The sequence below is a fragment of the Zeus faber genome (assembly GCF_960531495.2).
Source record: "Zeus faber genome assembly, chromosome: 8".
NCBI lineage: Eukaryota > Metazoa > Chordata > Actinopteri > Zeiformes > Zeidae > Zeus > Zeus faber.
This window is the reverse complement of record NC_137195.1, coordinates 21,558,335-21,563,334: the sequence shown is the minus strand read 5'-3', so window position 1 is coordinate 21,563,334 and position 5,000 is coordinate 21,558,335. Positions and strand designations below refer to the sequence as shown.

The 5,000-nt window shown below is 43.5% G+C and overlaps 1 protein-coding gene across 1 annotated transcript in view; it reads left to right on the top strand.

The window, feature by feature from the left end:
• The window catches only part of LOC307233494 (proprotein convertase subtilisin/kexin type 4-like), a gene marked incomplete at both ends in the record, with an annotated part of 119,844 nt that overhangs the window by 30,209 nt on the left and 84,635 nt on the right, over positions 1-5,000 (top strand). The gene's annotated exons all lie outside the window — the stretch shown is intronic.

Here is a 5,000-nt window from a genome sequence, read left to right as displayed (position 1 = left end):
CAGAGAAGTCGGAATGAAGCAGCGTTTTACCTTCATACATTTTTCTCAATATTTCTCAAAATCGTTCTCAACAATTTTACTCAATTTTAACAGAGCACGCTTTACTGTTGAGAAACGTGAGAAGCCGTCAAATGGGCTTAAAAAAAAAAACAATCTCCTTTTCATATAGAAGTTGACAAGATAGTCGGATGGTTTTTTTTATATCTTATATGAGAGAAAAAAAATGGGGGGGGAGGTGACGGAGAACGTGTTTCCATCATGCACGGTGCTTGTTTCGTCACATTAGGAAATGGAGTAAAATAAAATAACCGACTTCTGAAATAAAAACACCCGGTTTTGTCGCACCGAGCGATTGATTATTTAAAGTGATGTAGTTATGTTCACAATGATATATTGAGGGGGACAACTCTCTGTTTTCTCCCAGGAAGGCGGGGGTCTAGACCCCCCTGCCCCCCTTGTCATTTCCGCCCCTGATCCAGCGGTGACGTTGCAGATCACCAACTGAACACCCCTCTCCATGGTGGTGCAACACGGGGGCCTCCGTGGAAGAAACTCGCGAAAGGCCCTCTCCTAGAGCCAGTGTTTGGTTTGTCCGTTTTGGGCTACCGTAGAAACATGGCGGTGCGACATGACTGCCTCCGTGAAGCGTACCCGCCCCTTATGGCGATAAAAAAACAGCTCATTTTAAGATAACAACAACACAACGGTTCTTAATTTCATGTGATTATACATGAATTAAAACTAAATACTTGTGAATATTCTATTCCATTTCTGCCAAGTCCGTTCCCTAAATTCTACACACTGCACCTTTAAAGAGCTTAACAACGAAAAGCTGTCTGAAGAAAAAAGGAGAATAAAAATGATAATAAAATAAAATTGAATAAAGAGTGAAGCAATAAATATAAAATAAAAAATACAATTTGCCAATGACATGAGACGACACCATGAAACCACAGTTTGACAAAAAAAAAACAACAACTTTTTGGGAGCCTTACTGTGTCATTTTACCAATCAAAGTGACTGGGAACACGTATATAGAATCAGACACACCGACACCCATAGATGCCGGCGTGTTTCACTGTTCCACTGTTTTATATTACTACGCAGGCTGCTAAGTGGACGCAAAAAAAAAAAAAAAAACCTTAAAAAAAGAATCAGAAAAAAAAAGTCAAGCGGCAGTTCAGAAGGGTGCAGACTTGTCAGACTTTGGCGTGATTAGGGGGTTGCGTTGAGCCCCTGCCTCTCGATGGCAAAGATGGGAATGATTTATGTGGGTGGCGGTGTCAACCCCCTCACCCGCTTCACCCGCCTCACCCACCTCACCCCCACATCCCATCTCCATCTCAGTCATGCCACAATGAGAATTCATCTCTCTCTCTCTCTCTCTCTCTCTCTCTCTCTCTCTTCTCTCTTTCTCTCTCCTCTCTCTCTCTCTCTCTCGCCCACTCTCTGATTGCGGGGATATCTGGCAACAAGGGAAATGAGAGAACAGCATCTTATGGGCTCATTCATCAAGAACTAATTGAAGCCTCACTAAGTCTCAAGTGCTGATAGAGCTGGAGTGGTGTTTGAGCGCCTTGTTGTGCACGTGTGTGTGTGTGTGTGTGTGTGTGTGTGTGTGTGTGTATGTCTCATCTTGGCTGTGTGTGAGCCAAAAGTGTGTGTGTGTGTGTGTGTGTGTGTGTGTGTGTGTGTGTGTGTGTGTGTGTGTGTGTGTCTCTGTAGCGTGAAAGGCAGTCGGGGGGTGGGCATTTCTTGATTAGAGAGCAGTGTCCTTTAAAAATGTCAGTGCTGCATGAAACGGCACGTTCCAGTGTCCGAGTGTGTGTGATTTTTGGTTTGTTTTTTCCTCGTGTCTTCATCCAATTCTGTGTGTTTGATTTTTTTTTTTTTTTTTGGGGGGGGGGTCCCACTAGCTGAGCTGTGTTCTCTGTGTGAGCAGGTAGATGTTGTGCCAGGTGTATTCTGAAAGGGAGAGAAAGTGAGAGAATGGGAGAGAGAGAAACAGAAGAGAGGAAGGATGTAGAGGGAAATGTCAGGAACGAGTGCAGAGCGTAGATTCAGAGACTCTGTGTGTGTGTGTGTGTGTGTGTGTGTGTGTGTGTGTGTGTGTGTGTGTGTGTATGTGTGTGTGTGTGTGTGTGTGTGTGTGTGTGTGTGTGCGTGCGTGTTTGGGTGTTTATGTGGGAGAGTATTAAACTTGCACCGCTGCCTCTCCTCTCCTCCGAGGCTATTGTGCTTCACTTCACCTCTCTGTATTGATTCCACCAGAATTCCTCTCTCTCTCTCTCTCTCTTGCTCTCTCTCTCTCTCTCTCTCTCTCTCTCTCGCTCTCCCTCTCTCTCTCACCCTCTCTCCCTCTCTGCCTGTCATTTTCTCCCTCTCTCTCTCTCTTTCTCACTCTCTCTCTCTCTCTCTTTCTCCCTCTCTCTGTGTCATTTTCTCCCTGCCACGCTCCCCGTGCCACCTTCCCTCTCTAAAATGAGCAGAGCGGCAAAGAAGTCACCCCAGCCTTCCCTCCTTATGACTTTTTCTCTCTCTCAATCTTCCCCTTGCTCCCTCGCTCCCTCGCTCCCTCTCTGCCTCTAACAGCCTTTCCTCTGGGGCCTCTGGAGGATCAAGTACACACGTATCACCTTTGGACACGATGGAATCGATGTCCATTGATTTTTAATGCAATAATGAAATATATATTATTTTTTTGCTCTGGGAGTAAGGACCCCCCCCCACCCAATCCATCCCTTTCTTTTTTATCCCTCCCTCCCTCTACCATCCATCCATCCATCCATCCATCCATCCATCCATCAATCCATCCTTCTATTTTAGAGTATAATGTAATCGGCATTTGAGACCGCTACGCCACAGAGTTCAATCTAATTCACCATGCCAGCTTCAATTTGTACCATATGTGTACGGGTACATGTGTGCCTATATCTGCCTGTGTGTGTGTGTGTGTGTGTGTGTGTGTGTGTGTGTGTGTGTGTGTGTGTGTGTGTGTGTGTGTGTGTGTGTGTGTGTGTGTGTAATGTATCTGTGTGTTTTTGAAGAGAGTGCATGTCTGTGTCTCTAGTTTGTGCCGTGCAGTTAGCTTATAAAAAGCTGTTGATTTATTCTCCACTGCTTCCAGCATGCAACCTAAAGACAGACAGTTTACAACCAAACATATTATACACATACAATAATAATAATAATAATAATAATAATAATAATAATGATAATAAATAAATCAATAATAACATAATAATAATAATAATAATAATAATAATAATAATAATAATAATAATAATAATAATTATTATTATTATTATTATTAACAATAATAATAATTAAATAATAATTAAAAAAAATAATAATAAAAATAACTGATCCCAGAGCTCCACTGAGGCAAACTAAGAGGCAACGGTCCTTAGAAATGAGACGAGACGATGTTCCTCATGCAAAATACATCAACACAGACACTGTTCATTAGACGGCGGTCCTCTGATAAGCACTGGTGAGCAATTGTGTGTCTGGCATGTGTGACACATCTCCCTAATGCCTCCGTCCCCTCCGTCCCTCTCCGGCCCTCCAACGCGTCCCTGTTACCCAGCTATCAACGCTGGCCCGCTCTCCCGTGCCTCTGCTGCCCCCCGAACGCACTCCCGAATCGATCGGTGCTTACGCCATTGTCATTGCCGGTGTCATTGGCACACAAAAGGCACTCGGCGCAAAACGAGAGAGAGAGAGAGAGAGAGACAGACAGAGAGAGGGAGTGAGAGAGTGAGAGAGAGTGAGACAGAGATAAAGAAAGAGCAAATAGCAAGGAAGCTGAGTGTCACCGATAATGTGCATCTAGGGCAAGGTCTTCTTACCTCACGTCATATCTGAAGCACATAGTAATAATGCATTTATACTTTGGTTATAGATGTTGAAGTGAAGTGTTTATATTGGTTTTAATCCAGCTGCCCATACAAAATCAAAAAGATGTTGCAACTGTAAACAACCTTGCACCCTCGTTGAAAGTCATCTATCAAGGGAATGTGATGTGTACAGCAGCAAGCATATTTTCATTTAGCGTTGTGTATATGTGTGTGTATCTAGCGGCAGAGGGGAGGTGGGATGGCTGATTGTTAAAGGCTCACACTGTACGTTGGCAGTATCAGTCAAGCTGTGTTTCTGGGAGTCTGTGGCCCCAGCGCTTCAGCTAATGGAGTGAACAAGGTCTATGAGGATAGTCTACTGTATATAATAAGCTTTTTTATGACAATATCTGCTAGTGTGTGCAGAATCCATTTCCATAAATAGTAAACCATTCAAGGGTGGAAATACCACCAGTTGATTTAGCCATTGAGGTCCCACCAAGTGTCTTTTTTTTTTAAATTGGATGTATTGCATATTTGCACACTTGCATATTTAATAGGTTGTTTCAGCCATGCACCTTTTCAGGCAATGCTGCGTCAATGGTCAGGCAAATCCAAACGTCTTAAAACAGCTCTGCGAGTCACCAAGATCGCTGTGCGATAATGAATGAATATCACATTTTCGTTACATTAAAAATTTTATAAATTTGTGGCACAAGATTTGTCAGTAGAATAAAGGGAATCCAGAGGTAGTGATCTCAAAAGAGAAAGTCCTTATAAGGTGTTACAGCTACAGTTTGTTTATGGCTTTGCATTTCACTACACATGTATCAATGTACAGCTGTGTGTATGATCGTTATGATGCTTATTGTGAGACTGTGCCTCTGGTTGAGCTGTGTGTGTGTGTGTGTGTGTGTGTGTGTGTGTGTGTGTGTGTGTGTGTGTGTGTGTGTGTGTGTGTGTGTGTGTGTGTGTGTGTGTGTGTGTGTGTGTGTGTGCGTGCACATTTGGCGGAAATGACACTGGCGGCCACATTAAAACGTGTTGGACGGAGGAGAGAGCGACACAGTCAGCGTTTTTTTTTGGTTTTTTTTCATCCTCCCTTCTTTTCTTTCTTTCCTTTCCTCTTCCCTTCTCGCCCCCCGCTGTTCAATCCATCCA